Below are 19,626 nucleotides of genomic sequence, written 5' to 3' on the forward strand. Positions count from 1 at the left end.
AAATTCTTCATCGGGAGGAATAAAAATTATCTTGCAAAATACATTGAAAATCGTAGGAAGGTTAACTGCAGACAATGCTGCGAGGACATTCTTAACAGGTGGCGAACTTGGCCAATAGAACATTTTTAACTTCGTTTTACGATTTTGGAGTGCCTGTTCTAATTATTGAAAGCGAGGCAATGGAACCAAACAATACGATACAATCTGTAATCTCGTAAAAATTGCTATTTTTAAATAAAGGTCATAGCATGGAGTACATCGAAATGCAACTTGTTTATTATCAGGGGCGGATCCAGAGATATTTCTGACAGTCTTCCACATTATCTTTGTTGATTCATCTTCCATTTTTTGACCGTCTTTCGACAGAAAAAATTAGGTACTCATCAATGTAAACTTACAAATTTGACCGTCTTCCGGAAGACCCAGAAGACCGCCTCAATCCGCCCCTGTATTATTATGATCTTTAATAATAATTAATATAAAACAAACGATATAAAGTTTTTTAACGGTAGCCCATTTATTAACTTAATTGATTAGTGGAGATTAAAAACACAAAAGTTGGCTGGTTTCATATCGAGGCACCCCGTTTCGTTCGTGGCTATTTCACCTGTCCTCGGTAATTGTAGCAACAGCTTCTGATCCAAAATGCTATAACGATCAGCTAGGAGCTACAGAGAACGGCCTCCCTTACTCCAGGGTTAATAGCGATGTCTTTTGACTTGGGAAGTTATATATCACGCTTTCCTGGCTTTAAATAACGTATGTCAGTTATCTGATACAGCACTAATTTAAGCTCTGACTTTATCGGTAATGTTTGTCCGCTATTTGAAAGGAACAAAGTTTTCCTTTGAATGCCTTTGAATTCTTGAGCTACTAATCATTACTATTATTTATTTCACTTTTTTTTGCGAGGAACTTATTATAATTATCATCATATCTGTATTTTATATAATTGATTCATGAAATGTTGGTCTCCAAATTATAACATATTTCAAAAAGAAAGTAAACGCCAGAAAATTTCGCTTTTATGTTGCACAGACTTGATCCAATAGGTGTACATTGTGCTGTTTCCTTCGATATTCCTTTACAGGGAAGACATTTCAGAATGGACGCCAGCACGAATAGTGATCCGAAGTTAATTTGACAGTTCCGAGAAGCTAATAGCAACCGTCAAATCCTTATGTGCTGAAGCCCATGCAGTATAATCAACGTTGTGAATGCCTGGCACTGGTTGACGTATGCATGTTTAGTAGCAGATGAGATGGGAGGGTCAAATTAATTTCATTTTTTTTCTTTTTTTTTTCTTTTTGTATAAACAATTTTTGCAAAGACCTTAATATATGTCCAGTAACCATATACTCTGACTTTACAATATATACTTGCTTTAACTGCAAAATCCGATTCAACAATATATAGTGTAATTATAAAATTAAGCATACAATCACTTTTCTGAAAATGATTTTTTTATTAGTATAGATAGCGTGGCTGCATAAAGAACATAGGTAGGCCTATGACTAAATTCATAAATGACTACAAAGAAAATGAGTAATATAGACGAAAATTAATAAAATGAGTAGGCTACACTGAAATTGTAAACATACAGATGAAACTTTTTTCGTTTTTAAATGAAGTAATTTTTTCCGATTAGGGTTGGACGTTTAAGCCATATCAGGTACAACAAAATGAATGATAGAACGAGAGATGCACTGACGTCAACATGCCCGTTCTTATCATCAATTATTATTATGCCTCTCACTATCATTATTGTATATATAATTAAAATACAAGGGCAGCACCGACCCAGAATCTGATTAGATATAATAATAAAAAAAAAACTCACTGACGCCATCAACTAATTGAATACTGGTGTAATAAACTAGAAGCTTACTGAGGTAATTGACTCATTGCTTACTGACGTAACGAACTACATGTATTTATTCACTGACGTAATGAAACAAATTAATTCCTTACTGTTTAAAGCCTATCTAAACAAGCAATGCCTATTTTACGAATGTAAAACACATTTTTAAGTAAAGGCATCGACCCATGAAGTGTGGGTCCTATGGTCTATTGAACTCGACATCATCCACTATTTCATGTTACGTCTGACCATATCTATCCGCAGGAACGAATTTCGTTCGCAGTTATTCATATTGTTTTCATAATGTGCTTGTACGGTATATTTGTATTCAATTAACATGGCATTATGTAATGCATTCTCTTCCTAAGGGTTCAATATTTTTACAAACAATTTCGTGATCGCTGCTGATCGATATTAACAATTAATTTATTCTTATATATACGGGTAAACAACTTTGACGTATAATGCTTGTTTATTGATCTGTTCGTTATTTCTCGAATATGTTAATGAAGAACTCAACACTTGCACAAAATAATGATATCAAGTCCAAGTATTTTTTATCAAAAATAACTTTGTTACTACTACAAAAATGCACTGCCTGGTATTGCATTACAGTCAAGAGCAGTTGCCCTTTTCCACCTTTAAAGATGGGCTTTGGCAACATTTCACAGTCAACATCAGATCCATACATCACTGTTTATGACCTTTAAATGATATGTTATTGATAAATTATATATGATATATCGATATTTTTAAATTATATATATATATATATATTAATGATACATTACTGCAGCCTTTTCTTTCCTACATATTTGTGAGATTGGGCAAAACATTTGGTCCCCACGTGGTCACAAGCTCGGTTCAACAGGGGCTTAAGCAATATGCTTTCTTTGCTGACCTGATCATCATGTCACTAAAAACCAGTCAAATACGTGAACAGTGTAATTGAGGCAATATCCTATCTTTTCTGAATCAGATCTCATCTGTCATGAGTATCAATGTGTTTGCTCTCTGGAATCATGTCTTGTTCTCCTTCTTGTTTTTATGTTTGTGATACACGTATCCTGCACCAGCGACCGCTGCAACGCCAGTCAAACAAGCAGCTGTCCCTAGCCAAAAATTATTTGCCTGAAAATAAAATAAATCAATTAAACAAAATAATTGACTAAACAAATGAATGGATTAAATGAAAATAATTAAGATGTTACACATGAAATGAAAAAAAAAAATTAAAAATGTAGTTTTTTTATCAAACAAATAAATGATCTGTTTGAATATTTTTCCAGTCAAAATTTTTTAACAAACTTCACAATTGCAATTAAACTTAATGTAACATTTACAAACTGCTCTAGATGTGACAGCAAAAATGTTCATTGCATTAGATGTGACAGTGAGATATCTTTATTTTGTTAGATGCGACTGTGATCACATCATTAGTTATGACAGCAAAATTGAATGATGTACTGCATGCCAGAACTCTCTGACTCACCAGGATGCAAAATGTTCGCAATTTTTCCAGAGGACATTGTATCCATAATCTCCCAGCTTTGACAGAGCCCTCTCCACGATCTCATCACATCTCGCAGGTCTGAAACAACAAAATTTGGGTGTGAGATGAATTTGTTCCACATTATCTGCACGCTTTAATATGGTAAAATTACATTTCAAACATTTTAATTAGCATTGAGGAAAAATTTCTTTTTTCCCAAAAAAGTATTATGACTTATGAACAGTAAATAATTGAGCTGTCTTGAAAGAAAAGAAATACATGAATAATTCTATTATATCACCTTTTTATATTTACCAGTGGTCGTCTAACATGTCCGTATTGGCATGGATGTGTTAATTGCAGTAGGGGCCTATCTTAACACCATTTACTTTTTTAAATATAAGTTTTCTAGTTGCACACCCTCACAAAACAAAAAATAAATAAATGAATACTTTATCAACATAATATCTATTAGTATTCTACCTACCACAAACATTTACCTGTGTTTGCGGTCTTTTCCGTTGTTTTTAAATGCCTTACTCTCCCCCGCCACATCCCAGAAGGGAGAGAGTTGAACAAAAGCTTTCTTTAATTGTACACCACAGGGGCTGCAGAACTTCCCTGGATCCCCTTTGCCATCTTTTATTCCGTCATTTTCTCCAGTAAGGTGGATTACTTCCTCATCACCTGAATGTAAATATCAATTCTGTCATTAATTTAATTAATCTAAAATCTCTTTTTTGTTGTGTTGTAAAAGATCTAAAAAACCAATCTTTTTACTGACAGCACGTACGTGTGTGTGCTCAGTTTATTCACTACATTTACTGTGGACGTTATGTTTTAAGTTCATAAACGTTTATTTTAACTTCAGTCTACTTGTACGCCTACAATTTTTGCATAGTAGCGTTAAATGACTTTCGACATCGCAACAAGAAGCCTGGTGACATTGATAAGGTGTTTACCCCCCCCCCCCCCCCACAAACACACACACACACACACACTCACCTATATAAATGGCCCAGTGAGATTACATCGGCCTGTGAAACTCTATCATGTCTCCGGCTCAAGTGAAGTTAATACTGTCTGGTTATGGCGTCGTACATCTGCTATATTTTACCTATCCTCGGTAATTGCAGTGAGTAGCTTCTGATCAAAAACTTTCTGTAGATAAGCTAGAGGCTACGGAGAACGGTCTCGCCTACTTCCTGTTACTAACGACGTATTTTGCTTTGGGAAGTTATATGGTCTTTGACATCATTATCATGAAAGCAGTGGAAAATCCCACAGCTGCTGGAAAAAACACAATTTGATAAGCAGTTTCACCGTAGGTCAGCCATCTTGGAATTTCCCTGGACTATTTTTAGCTCTGACGTCATCGGTAATGTTTGTTAATTATTTGACTGGATCAAAGTTTTCCTTTGAATTCTTGAGCTACTATTCATTACTATTATCCAATTCACTTTTTGCGAGGAACTTATTATGACTATCATAATATCTGTATTCTAAATAAACGATTCATGAAATGTTGGTCTCCAAGTTAAAACATATTTCAAAAAGAAAGGAAACGCCAGAAAATTTCGCTTTTCTATTTCACCGACTTATTATTAATCCTATAGACTGTGCATTGTGCTGTTTCCTTCAATATTCCTTTAAAGGGGGAGACATAACGGAATAGATGCCAGCACGAAAAGTTACGCGAAGTTAATTTGACAGTTCCGATAAGTGAATAGCAACCTTCATTAGCGTTTTATATAGGGCCTACTAAAGCCCAGTCTAACCAACGTTGGGAATGCCTGACACTGGTTGACGTATGTATGCTTAGTCCCAGATGAGCTGGGAAAGGCAGAATAATTTCATTTTTTTTCTTTTTGTTTAAACACTTTATGCAAAGACCTCAATATACAGTATGTCCAGTAGCCATACTCGGACTTTACAATATATACTTGCTATAACTGCATCATCTGACCTAACAATATATTGTGTTATTATTGTAACTGACAAGTAGCTATTTTTAGTAGTGTCTTGACCTTAATTGTAGTATCGGTGTTGATAGTATTTAGTTTTTGCGGGCACGTGTTTGTTAGACAAGTCAGATTCTCGCAACGAGTTTCAGGTTGATTCAGATGAAAGTTGTTACCAGTTGTTTCCAGTTGAAAGTTGATGAAAGTTGATGTAAGTTGACATAAGTTGATGTTAGACAATAAACAGTACCATTTGTTACCAGTTGATGTTATATATCGTTGACAATTGAATAAAATTGGACTGACACCCGCAACAGTGAAACTCGTGAGATCTAAAGGTCAAAGGTCAAAGATCAAAATGGACGTGCAACAAAAAATGGAAGACATAGAAACGGCCAGCTTATTTAGCAGTTTGAGCACGAGCTCAACTGAAGCTCGCTTGAAAGCGAAGGCAAAACGGATGGCCATTGAGGCAGAATTGGCATCTTTTGAAGTGAAGAAACATTTGGACGAACAGGAATTGAAATTGAAACAACAAAGGGAGAAACTCAAGTTGGACACTGAAAGAGCAAAATTGTTAGCAGAGGCAACTGCGTATGCTGAAGCTGAGATGGAGACCAGTGCCCCAATTTCATCTACGAAACTGGACATTCAGGTAAATTCCACCAACTTGACTCAAAACCAGAGTAGTCATGATGTGATTCATCATTTAGTGAACTCTATACAAATTCCTAAAGTTGAAATAGACAAATTTGACGGAGATCCTCTTCAGTATTGGAATTTTATCAAAACTTTTGAAAATAGTGTGGAGAAAGAAACTGTGGACAGCGGCGCAAGATTAATTCGTTTGCTTCATTATACCAGTGGAAAAGCTCATGGTGTAATTCAGTGCTGTGCTGTAATGAACCCTGAAGATGGATATAAAAAGGCAAAAGCATTGCTTAAGGAAAGATTTGGTTCAGCCTACACTATTACAGAGACATGGGTTAAGAAAATCACGACAGGCCCAGCCATAAAGGCAAATGATGTTACAAAATTGAGGGATTATGCCGACGAGTTAAGAACATGTGCTGAAACGCTTGAAGCAATGGGAAATTCCTCAGAGTTGAGCACACAAAGCTCACTGGTCAAAATCATTGAACGTCTCCCTGGTTATTTGCAGCACAAATGGAAACAAGAAGTACGTAAGATAAGAAAGGAAGAAAGGTGCCCAGATATTAAAGATGTCACTGCATTTGTTGTTGAAAATGCAGAAATAGCAAATGATCCAGTGTATGGTGGCCTAGCACATGTGAAAAGGAGTGACAGTCGCAGTGATTCACAGAGGCGACCCAACAACCGATGGAGTTACAGTATTACAGCTACCAGTTCACAGCCTAAGGGTGACACCAGTTCACAGCCTTATGGTGACACAAGAAAATCTATTCAGTCACCATGCATTAAGTGTGGCAGCAGTCATTCATTATTTGGGTGTACAGAATTCAAAGCCATGAAATTGCCTGAGAGACTCAAATTTGCCAATGACAACAAACTGTGTTACAATTGTTTAAAGCCAGGACATTTCTCAGAGATGTGTAGATTACAACGTACGTGCTCAGTGCAAGGGTGCAATCAAAAACACACTAAATTCTTGCACCAGGTGAAGCCAACTGTTACAAGGGAACCAGTTCATGAAGATTTATCTCACATTCACACAGGGCTAAACACTTCTCTCAGTGCTGTAAATGAAGTTTCGTATGGAGCTCATGGGACCAGAAAGGAAAGTGGTATGCGAATTGCCTTGCCAATAGTACCAGTGAAAGTGAAAGTTCCAGATAAATCACAGTTTGTGCACACCTATGCGTTGCTAGACTCAGGATCCACCAGTACATTTTGCTCAGAAGAGTTGATGCAGTCTATTGGTGCACAGGGTGAAAATACAGTGTTAAAGCTTACGACCTTAGAAAAGGAACAAAGTGTCTCAGAGACTGTAGTGATCAGTTTACAGATTTCTGATTTAGAAGACAAAAATGTGATTGATTTGCCAGTTGTGTATACAAGACCATCATTACCTGTAAACATGGAAAACATGGGTCGTGCAGAGGACATCAGAAAGTGGAGTCACTTACAAGATGTGAATTTTCCTGAAATAGATCACATGAATGCCAAGGTGAGCATAATAATTGGACAAGACAATCCAGAGGTGCTTATGCCTATTGATGTGAAGAGAGGTCAAAGTCCAAATGAGCCATATGCGACAAAAACTGTGTTGGGCTGGACATTAAATGGACCGCTTGGTGGCAAGCGTAGACATGTTGCCACGGCAACATTTATTCAGGCAGATCGTGAGCTGAATGAGCAATTGGAACAGTTTTGGAAAATAGAAGGCCATGGAACATTGATATCTGATAAAAAGGGTTTATCAGTTGAAGACAAGCGGGTCCTCGCTTTATGGGAAGATAAGATTCAACATGACGAGCATTACAGTTTACCGATACCATTTAAAGACAGGCAGCCTCATTTTCCGCCAAACAAGCAGATGGCAGAGCAACGCCTAGACAGCTTAAAGCGAAAATTGTCACATGATCCTAACTTACATCAAGCGTACACAGAATTCATGGAGGACTTAATTGACAAAGGTTATGCAGAACAAGTCAGCCCTGATGAAGTTGACAAAGAAGACGGCAGTGTATGGTACCTACCCCACCATAATGTTGTGAACCTCAAAAAACCAGACAAAGTAAGGGTAGTATTTGACTGTAAAGCTAGCCAACAGGGTGTCTCATTGAATAGTCAAGTTTTACAGGGGCCAGACATTGTGAATTCTTTATTAGGTGTATTGTTACGCTTTAGACAGCACCCTATAGCCATCATGTCTGACATAGAAGCCATGTATCATCAAGTGAAGGTACCAGAAGTGCAGAGAGATTCTCTTCGTTTTTTATGGTGGCCTAAAGGGGATCTGGAAGGAGAACAGAAAGTTTATCGAATGACAGTACATTTGTTCGGTGGCAAATGGAGTCCCAGTTGCTGTAATTTTGCATTGCAACGCACAGCAGAAGACAACAAAGGTCATTACGACACAGAAGTAGTCAATACTGTTTTACAGAATTTCTATGTAGATGACTGTTTAAAGTCAGTAATGAGTGAAACAGAGGCAATCACCATGGTCAGTCAATTACAGAGTCTGCTGCAAACGGGAGGTTTCCACCTGACAAAGTGGATTAGCAACAGCAGAGAAGTGTTATCCAAGATACCAGACATAGACAAAGCCAAGCCTATTAAGAATCTTGATTTGAATTTACAGGCCTTGCCAACAGAACGTGCTCTTGGTGTTTGCTGGGACATTGAAGTGGACAGCTTCACATATAAAATGGATCTTGAGAAGAAACCATTGACCAAGAGAGGCCTTTTAAGTGTCATCAGTTCTATTTATGACCCCCTGGGCTTTATTTCTCCCTTCACTATCAGAGCGAAGAAGATGTTACAAGATTTAACACGTGATAAGATAGGTTGGGATGAAGCTGTGCCTTATAAAACCCAGGTAGAGTGGTCAGGTTGGAAGAACAGCTTGCCCAAGATGAAAGAAATGAAAGTACCAAGATGTGTACAGCCAGTACAGCCTGAGAATATTGCCAGCATTCAGTTACACCATTTTTCTGATGCGTCTACCATGGCATATGGTGTTGTAAGTTACCTCCGTGTACAAGACATCTCAGGTCAGATACATACTTCATTGTTGATGTCAAAGGCTCGGTTGGCACCGATCAAGCAGCTTACGATTCCGCGCCTCGAGCTTACAGCAGCTACTATGGCAGTCAGATTAGATTACATGATACGACAGGAACTCACTTTTCCTGTGGACAGTTCAATATTTTGGACAGACAGCACGTGTACTTTGAGTTACATTCGAAGTGAAGATAAGCGATTTCAAACATACGTTGAAAACAGAGTCTCTGTCATCAGAGAAGGTTCAATTCCGTCACAGTGGCACTACATCGATTCAAAGAGGAATCCAGCTGACGATTGCACAAGGGGACTCGCTGCCCATGAAATGGTTAACAGTATCAGATGGATTGAAGGACCAGAATTTCTTAAGCAGAGTGAGTGCCACTGGCCAGAAACTCCAGATGTTAAGGGAGTGTCAGATGAAGATAAAGAGTTAAAGAGACCAAAGACATGACTAGCACAAAGAAGTGAGTCAGTACAGGAATCAGTGATAGATAAGATTCTAAAACGCCGATCTTCGTGGAAAAAGCTGAAGAAAGATGTTGCTGTGATACTACGCTTCAATCAGTGGTTAATCGCAAGACATAGAAGAGAAAAGGTGAATGTACCCACAGGTCCACTTTCAGTGGAAGAAACAGAAAAGGCAGAGTTAGAAATCTTGAAGTATATCCAAGGGCAACACTTTGGGAAAGAGCTCTCAGAAATTAATCGAGCTGCAAACAGTCAGAGTGGTGTTAAACGTGCAAGTAAGTTGTTTAAGCTTGCACCAGTGATGCATTCTTCAGGTGTGTTAGTAGTTGGTGGTAGATTGAACAATTCAGCTATTTCAGAAGGGATAAAAATCCAGTGATTTTACCACAGCACCATGTTGTAGATTTGATTATTGACGAGCAACACAAAGCCTTAGGACATAGTGGACGGGAATATGTGCTTTCTGAATTGAGACAGAAGTATTGGATTATAGGAGCGAGGAAATCCATTCGCAGAGTGATCAGCAAGTGTGTCAAATGTAAGCGAAACAATGCGTTACCATGTCAGCAAAGAATGGCTGATTTGCCAACAGTTAGAGTTACACCCAATGAACCATGTTTTACTTATGTGGGTGTGGACTATTTTGGTCCATTTTTGATTAAACGTGGAAGGTCAGAGGTTAAGAGGTATGGGTGTTTATTTTCATGTTTAGCATCAAGAGCAGTGCATATTGAAATAGCGCAATCACTAGATACTTCATCATTTATTAATGCCCTGCAGCGTTTCATCAGTAGACGTGGAAAACCCAAGAAAATATTTTCAGACAATGGAACTAACTTTGTTGGTGCAGAGCGTGAATTGAAGGCAGCTGTCACAGAATGGAATCAGAGTAAGATACATGAATATTTACACCAGAACCACATAGATTGGCATTTTAACCCACCTAGTGCTTCACATATGGGTGGTGTATGGGAAAGATCCATCAGAACTGTTAGAAAGGTATTAAGAGGTGTTGTGACAGAACAGGTTTTAGATGATGAGAATCTTGTCACTTTAATGTGTATTGTGGAAGCAATTGTGAATGGGCGTCCGTTGACACCGGTGTCCAGTGATCCCAATGATTTGGAAGCGTTGACCCCAAACCACTTGTTATTGTTACGCTCTGGGTCTGTGCTCCCACCAGGTGATTTTGACAAGACAGACACATATAGCAAACGCAGATGGAGGCAGGTTCAGTATTTGGCAAACATTTTCTGGTGCAGGTGGATAAAAGAATACTTACCTACCTTGCAAAGTCGTCAAAAGTGGTTGGAGCCAAAGCGAAATTTGAATATTGGTGATATTGTGTTAGTGATTGATGAAGATGTTCCTAGAAATGTGTGGCCAATTGCTAGAGTGATAAATACTTACCCAGGAAAGGATGGACTTGTTCGCACAGTTCAAATTAAGACTAGGAATTCTATATTGATGCGACCAATACATAAACTGTGCTTGTTAGAGGAAGCGCAATAAATGAACAATCATTATAGTGTAAAACTGTAATTTTAAGGGGAATCCCCGTCAAGGAGCCATCAGTTGACTTGAGTGAACTTTTTATGTTTAGACTGGTGCATTGTATAAACACTGGACTGGATTAATTTCAGTGTTATGGACTGTTAAATGTATAGAATCTTTAAAATTAAGACTGTTTTTCACATTTTGTTTAAAAGGAAAGGGTTTGTTTTCATGTGAATGGCAGGTTGACATGTGTGAGAGAGATAGATATGCTTACAATGTTGTGTTATGTTATGTTCAGAAATTGCTCATAAACTTTGATGCATAATGCTTATATACATATGGTAATGGTTATTGAGTTTTAAAGTTGTTTAATAGAGAAGGTAAAGTTAAGTTCACAAAATTGTTTTGATATATGTATGAATGTTGTATGGTAATGGATGTTAAGTTTTGGATTTGTGTTAGAGTTGATATTTAATTATAGTTTAAGTAAATTGTGGGATTCACAATTTAAGGGAGCCATGTAACTGACAAGTAGCTATTTTTAGTAGTGTCTTGACCTTAATTGTAGTATCGGTGTTGATAGTATTTAGTTTTTGCGGGCACGTGTTTGTTAGACAAGTCAGATTCTCGCAACGAGTTTCAGGTTGATTCAGATGAAAGTTGTTACCAGTTGTTTCCAGTTGAAAGTTGATGAAAGTTGATGTAAGTTGACATAAGTTGATGTTAGACAATAAACAGTACCATTTGTTACCAGTTGATGTTATATATCGTTGACAATTGAATAAAATTGGACTGACACCCGCAACAATTATAATATTAAGCATATAAATTATAATCACTTCTTAAAATAAGTTTTTTTTTACTAGTATAGATAGCGTGGCTGCATAAAAAACACAGGTATGTCGATGACTAAATTCATAAATAACTACAAAGAAAATGAGTAACATAGACGAAAATTAATAACATGAGTAGGCTACACTGAAATCGTAAACATACAGATGAAACTTTTATTATTTTTCATGTATCTTATTTTTTGTTTTTAAATGAATGAAGTAATCTTTACCGATTAAGGTCGGACGTTTAAGCCATATCAGCTACAACAAAATGAATGCTTGCACGAAAATTGCACTGAAGTCAACATGTCCGTTCTTATCAATTATTATTATTACTATTATTATTATTATTATTATTATTATTATTATGCCTGTCATTTTCTGCACCGTTCCAGGATCTGATCAGATATAATCAACAAAAGAACTGGTGTAATAAACTAGTAGTTTACTGACGTAATTGACTCATTGCTTACTGACGTAACGAACTATTTATTCACTGACGTAATGAAACAAATTAATTCCTCACTGTTAAAAGCCTATCTAAAAACAAGCATTGCATATTTTACGAATATAAAACACTTTTTAAGTAAAAGCATCGAACTGTGGAGTGTAGGTCCTATGGACTATTGAACTGTACATCGTCCACTATCTCATGATGTACGTCTGCACATTTCTATCCGCAGGAACAGATTTCGTTCGCTGTTATCAATATTGTTTTTATACTAACAATAGTACTTGCAGTATAGTATATCACAGTTTAGATAGTATATCACAATTTAGATAACATTATGTAATGCGTTCTCTTCCTAAGAGTTAAATCAGGCCCGTAGCCGGGGGGGGGGGGGGGGGGGGGGTTCGGGGGGTTCGGGGGGTTCGAAAGAACCGCCCCTTTTGCTGGGAAAAGGTCCACTCTGGGTAAAATTTAACCTAGGTACATAACGATTTTATGGATAAAAGGTCCACTTTTTCAGAAAAAGAACCCCCCTTTTGAAATTGCTGGCTACGGGCCTGTAAATATATATATACAAACAATTTTGTGATCGCTGCTGATATTACACAATTTATTCACTTTATTCTTCTGTCATTATATACGGGCAAACAACTTAAATTAACGCATATTGACGTATAATGCTGGTTCATTGATTTGTTCGTTATTTCTTGAATATGTTATTTAAAAACTCAACGCTTGCAGAAATAATGATATCAAGTCCGAGTATTTTTACCAAAAATAACTTTCTTACTGCCACAAAATCGCACTGCCCGGTATTGCATTATAGTCAAAAGCAGTTGCCCTTTCACCCCCTTCAATGTTGGGCTTGACAACATTTTAGTCAACATCAGATCCATACATCAGTGTTTACGACCTTTAAATGATATATTATTGATATTTTATATAAATATGCTATTTGATATGTTAATGATACTGTTATGTTTTTATCAGTTTAAATTTAAAGTGTACACTAAATGTGCGTCTCATTGTCACCTTTGCTTAGAGCAATAATAACTCTTCTTTGAGATTCAAAATTCCGCAAGAAATACATTCTAAACAACACACGGAAATATATTATACTGCATTTCACCACTAAAACAGCTGTTATTGTGGTAAAACTAAAAACTGTGCTTGTCAATAGGGCTTTCGGTGCCTTTCTTCCCGGTCGTCAGGGCATTCGTTGCCAAGGATTTTGGCGCATCACGCGGATTCTCGCGTGCATTCGAGACCAAAATAACATGTGGTGTGATAAGATATATAGCACAATCCTCAGACGTAAGTTGCGAGTTTTTGTACAGTGTGTCGGATAACGAATAGCTCAGAACTGCACACGTTGTAGATATAATTGCATTCTGAGCAATAAGACGATTATATCGTATGAATCTTATTTTATTGTAATAAAGTGTTGTTGTTGTCTGCTTTTCCCGCGGTTTTAAGTAGGTCATCAGAAAACCCCGCTCGATATGCTATGTCAGAGAGAGCTCCGTCAGTTAGCAAAAAACCAAGCGTTTAGGAAAAAAACCCCTGGACTAACTTTGAATGCAGGAATGGGGTCGTTGACCATTGGTAAGTACGGGAAAATTGCCGTTTACGCCAGGAAAATCCAATTTTTGGCCAAAACGAAGAGTCATTATGACTTTTACAGAGCTTTTCGCACTGGAATGACCAGAGCAACGTGCCCCTCTTGTCAGCTTTAATTATATAACGAACGCCTTTTGGTCAAGGGAGCTCCGAGGGCCTTTTGCACTGGACTGCCCTAAGCGGGAGCCCTTTCTAATTAAGGAGAGCCTTTTCCAGGATCCCTAGATTTTTTTTTTTTTAGCTCCTCCGGCCCGTGCCGCTGGAGCACTATAAAAGGGTTGTAGTTCGTAGCAAAAGAACATTGCATTAGAGATTAGGAATGGCATTAGAGATTAGAGATTGCATTAGAGATTGGATTAGATTAGATTGGAGTACAGAGCGTAGCACAGAACAGAGTAGAGATTAGTGATTTGAACACATGTAGAGACGGTCAAGATAACCGAAAGTTGTGACTTTTGAACTTAATTTAGTTGAATAAACTTCATCGTTTTATTTTCAACTGGTGGCAGCGTTTATTTTGAATTTCACCAATCGCGCTCTGAAGAGCAAGTAAGAACGTGACAACACATTACTGCAGCCTTTTCTTTGCTACATATTTGTGAGACTGGGTAAAAAAAATTGGTCCCCTAGTGGTCACAAGCTCGGTTCAACAGGGGCTTCAGCAATATTCTTTCTTAGCAGATCTGGTCACCACAGTCCCTAAAAACCAGTCAAATACGTGAACAGTATATCTGTAGCAATGTCCTATCTTTTCTGAAACACAGGCCTACCCAACTACCAGACTCGGCACCGAATGATCCCGAATTCACCGGTAGATCGGACCACACTACCCGTTTTCAAGTTGTGTGTCAGTACGCAGTTCACAGTATCATACCCGGTACACATTTTGAGATGAGATGCAGTACTTTCCAACCCCGCTGAGAATCATCACTTTCACACCGCGTACTAGGCGCGACTGATACTCCGAAGCGCGTACCGAGACACCTTGAAAACAGGTAGTGTGGTCCGACTTACCGGTGAATTCATTATCGTTCGGTGGCGAGTTTAGTAGTTGGGTAGGCCTGAAACAGATGTCATCTGCCACAAATATCAAAATATCTTTGCTGTCTGGTATCATGTCTTGTTCTCCTTCTTGTTTTTATGTTTGTCATATACAGGGTTACCACTTAATATGGAATATTATTTTTTGGCGAGTAAATTTTCTACAAAATATTTAATTTCTCTCTAACTACTTTAAATCCAAAGCTGAGGTGTCATTCCATGTGTAGCCAGGTGTGTTACCTAATTACCACACAACTCTCGAAACAATTGATGCATGCAGTTGCATGTTCTGTGGTCAGAAATGTGAGGGGTGTCTCTTTTCGGCAATTTCTGCCCTTGTATAAAAACGCATGGGTTTGGTTAATCTTTGGAGTGTGTTTAGAGAAGCAACAAAGGGATCTCTCTGAAACTTGACAGGTACCTTAGTGAAAATATGGTTCGACAGCTAAGCAACGCAGCTTACTAAGGGATTCTTGCTCTCAGAGAAAATGGTCAGAAACGGACAGCCATTGCCAGGTAATTCAACATTTATCAGGAACCGTTTGTGAAGTCCTCCAAAGAAATGCTGCAACAGGGGCACCTACTCAAATACCTCGACCAGGGTGTCCGCGTATCACACCAAGAAGACAGGATCGCCTTCTCCTTAGAGGACGCCGTGCTGGTCGTACAAAGACAACCAGTGTCCTCAGAAAAGAGAGGCAGAATGTCATTCAAACTCCCGTTTCAAGGTCCCACGTGAACAAGATATTTCTGCAAGCCGGTTATTTTGCACGAAGGCCAGTAGGGAAACTACTGTTAACAGCAGGTCATATACAGCGACGTCTGCAATGGGCTGGGGACCACGTGCGTTCGCAGCCAAAACACTGGAATCACGTCGTTTTCAGTGATGAGGCCAGAAATGGATTTTTTAGGGTTGATCGTCGAATCCGTGTCCACCGACGTGTACGAGGGGCATAAAACAATGACTGTGTACTGCCTAGGGTGCAAGCAGGGACGGTAACGTCTCTGTTCGGGAGCATTTCATGTCGGTGCCCAGAACCAGTTGGTTTTTCTAGGAGGCAACCTCATTCAGGATTCCTACAGAGACATTCTACAGCAAATAATGCTTCGATTGGTAAGAGTCATCTTCAGGAACAACTTTGTGTACCAAGACGACTGCGCAACCCCACATCGAGGCCGCAGAATCACTGTTTTTCTTCAAAACCAATGGGTTCAGCAACTGCCCTGGCCTGCAAACTCTCCAGATATGAACCCAATTGAAAAGCTGTGGGCGGAAGTAACTCACAGAATTAATAGCTATGGTCCTCGGCCGGTAAATAGTGATCAACTGCGATAGGCAAATATCACTGCGTGGAATGATATCCCCACCCAAACTCTAAAAAACGTGTCACAGGGTATGCCATGTAGGATGAGGGCGCTGCAAGCGGCTGCTGGAGGTCATACCCGCAATTACTGACTTTTCATGATTTACTGTAGTGAGTTCTTTGACTGTGTAACATATCACTGTCCGGAGGCTATCATTTTCTTTAATATCTTATCTTAAAGTCTATACTGACATCAAACTGTTGAAATAGTTTTCTGGGGGTGCTCCTTTCTTTTGAATGGCATCTTATGTCAGATTTGATATTATTGACCAAAATATCTCACAACAGAAGACTGGATGTTATTATCACTCAGTGACATACTTTTTTAATGACTCAAGCCAAAAAAAATTTAATCAGCACTCAAAAATAACAATGATAAAAAATATTCCATATTAAGTAGCAACCCTGTATGTGCCCTGCTGCACCAACGGCCACTGCAACGCCAGTACAAACAGCAGCCGCTAGCCAAAAATAATCTGCCTGAAAAATAAAATAAATCAATAAAACAAAATAATTGATTAAACAAGTGAATGGATTAAATGAAAAGAATTAAGATGTTTAACATTTACACACTGTTCTAGATGTGACAGCAAAAATAAAGATAATAACTCATAAGCTGATCATGAAATGAAGCTCAATAAAAAAAAGAAAGAAAGAAAAACAGAAAAAATGTTAAACATACCTGTTCACTCAACTCCACTCCATATCTACACCAGGATACAAAATGTTCACAGTTTTTCAAGAGGACATTGTAGCCGATTTTTCCCACCTGTGACCAAGCCCTCTCCACGATCTCATCACACCGAAAAGGTCTGAAACACGAGAATTCGGGTATGATATGATTGTCCTCGTTATCTACTCACATTAAATCTTTAATATTATATATCTGAAACATTTTAGTTAGCATTGAAGAAAGAATGAAATATTTCTTTTCTTAAAAAAGTATTGTGGCTTATGAACAGTAAGCAATTGACTGAAAAGAAAAACAATAACCCCGTGAATAATCCTATTATTATATCACCATTTTATATAACCAGTAGTCAGCTAGTGTATTGGCATGGGTGTGTTTATGGTACTGTTATAGTGAAGAATAACTACGACGATCTGGAGCTTTCGAGCGTTTATTCACCGACTCCCTCTTCATACAATTTCACAAATATTTATACTTAATTTCTCCGTACTGATGATGCACTGACTTGTTTTCTTTCCATTGTTTTTGCGTGATTACAAGAAATTTTCCATTCTCGTGTTGTAAACCACCAATCAACATTTCCTTATTAGGTAATATCTAAGAGACTTGTTTTCAATTAAAGATATCTAAAATATTATTTGAATTACTCATGCTTAGACCTTATCCAAAACTCAGTCATCATGTGATAAACAGTTGATCAAAATTAAGATATGATATGAAATTAACCAATCACATAAACTGTTACTGATTTGACCTTTTCCATCTTTTTCTGATACTAAAAACCTGTTCTACACTTGTTGAATATTGATGAAACTTAACTTACACTCAATAACTCCCTATCCTTTTACTCTTTTAATTCCGTTATAATTGTTATCTGTAATTAGTGGAAATGTAGGTCATTCGCTTTACAACATACACCCCTTCTTCACATTTGCTTCAAATCCTCTAATCTCTGATAAGTCACAAGGGCGGTTTAATAAAAGCAAATAAATAAACAGACATGTGAAAAGTGAATAGAAAGTAGGTCTATAGCAGGGGCATATTATTCACCTATATTTAAAGGGGAGGTCCTGTTTTCTTTTTTAGCTTGGCAGGCACCAGGTGCGAAGCCGACCCTTGCACCCATGGTGTTGGGTTCGGTGTTTTGGAGGGCAAACGGTGCCATTTGGTGCAGTTTAGAACTATGATCCAGCCCTTCAAACTACTAATATCGAGAGGGGAATATTGGGCTAATTTTTTTCCAGAAACCGAGGGGGGAGGGGGGGGGGGGGTCAGGACCAACCTGACACCCACCCTAAATCCGCCACTGTATTATGTCGTTACGGTTTTTTTTAGTGATAATGTCCCAGAAAAGGTATACATTAAATATTGGCTTAACTTTGAAGTAAATACCAACTGGAAATTTAAACAATTGGAACACATATAGTTAGCGCTGTAAAATAATACAACCCAAATAAAATGAAACAGAAATATCAACGGGTGTTCATGATAACAAAAGGCAACAGTACTTTAAGCTAAAAATAATGACCGACTTAACTCCCCGAATATTGGCCACATTTTCATTTGTTTAATTTGCAAGTCTTTATTGGTAGATTTTTATTCGTTTACATTTTCACTACATTTTAATAAATTTCCCGCTGTCAGTATTGGTCGTCTATTTCAATAGACCTACTTGGCGGCGATATACAGTAAACGACATACACAGGGTTCAGAATGAAGGCACCTAAATACAATGTATGCGCGCACCTGGGTGCTTGAATGCGTGTGTGCTTGCGGGTCCCGTACTTAAACCATAATTAACTGTTGAATCATACTTGAAAATTTCCTAGTTCAGCAACAGTTTCTCTTATTAATGAAAACAAGAGATCTGGTGACATTTTATTAGGTGTTAAAAACCCCACATACTTTCCTATATTTATGGGATTAATGCTTCCTCCTAAACTCCTCCAGGTCCCCCGGCTCTTTGGAGACCAACAAGTCCTTGTTGTGAGGACCCACATTTAGCCTAATAATTATAGCTCTCCTTTGTAATTTTTAATTGGTCAGCTGGGAACTAAAGAGAACAGTCTATTTTACTTGCGACTGTAGCCGTCTCATCACTTTCACTTTGGCAATTTATATACCCGTCTAGTTAATATCACGAAAAAAAAGGGAATCCCCACAGCTGCCATGAAAAACACAAATAAAAGAATCGGCCGCTTTCTGTTCCAGCCTTCATCACTGAGCTGAGTTGACATTTGGGTCCAATAAATGCACCCGGCCTAACAACTTTTTTTTTAAACAACGTTTATTCAAAAGAATGAAGTGGAGGCAAGGCGCTGGAAGCATTATATGCTCTCCACAAAATTAAATTAAATAAGTAAATAAATAAAACAAATGGATAGGTATATACATATATACAACAGAGTAAATGTAAAACTTCATATATATCAGGAGCACAAGTTAAGTACAGAAAGAAAGAAGAGGAAAAGAGATAGTACCTATTAAGTGATAACAAAGTTTACGAGAAGAAAATTTGCAACAGTGTCGAAGATAATTTCATTTTGGGTGGGTGATAAGGATTTATGACCGTAGAGAAATAACGACAGCTTTTCTTTTTGTGTTTTGAAAGAGGTCTTGCTTGCATGTAGAGTTTC

The 19,626-nt window shown here is 37.9% G+C and overlaps 1 long non-coding RNA gene and 1 pseudogene across 1 annotated transcript; one reads left to right on the top strand and one right to left on the bottom strand.

Annotated features, from left to right (window-relative positions):
• Positions 1-1,471: 1,471 nt before the first annotated feature.
• Positions 1,472-4,694, bottom strand: LOC147759158 (uncharacterized). The gene is made up of 4 exons (XR_015331580.1): positions 4,359-4,694; positions 3,854-4,040; positions 3,354-3,452; positions 1,472-2,992 (listed from the first exon to the last, which is right to left on the bottom strand). It is a non-coding gene; the product is annotated as an uncharacterized LOC147759158 (long non-coding RNA).
• Positions 4,695-5,346: 652 nt separating this feature from the next.
• Positions 5,347-11,740, top strand: LOC147759159 (uncharacterized; annotated as a pseudogene).
• The last annotated feature ends 7,886 nt before the right edge of the window (positions 11,741-19,626 follow it).

This window comes from Lingula anatina, unplaced genomic scaffold (assembly GCF_051362555.1).
Source record: "Lingula anatina isolate TDL-2025a unplaced genomic scaffold, LinAna3.0 unanchor82, whole genome shotgun sequence".
In the NCBI taxonomy this organism is placed as follows: Eukaryota; Metazoa; Brachiopoda; class Lingulata; order Lingulida; family Lingulidae; genus Lingula; species Lingula anatina.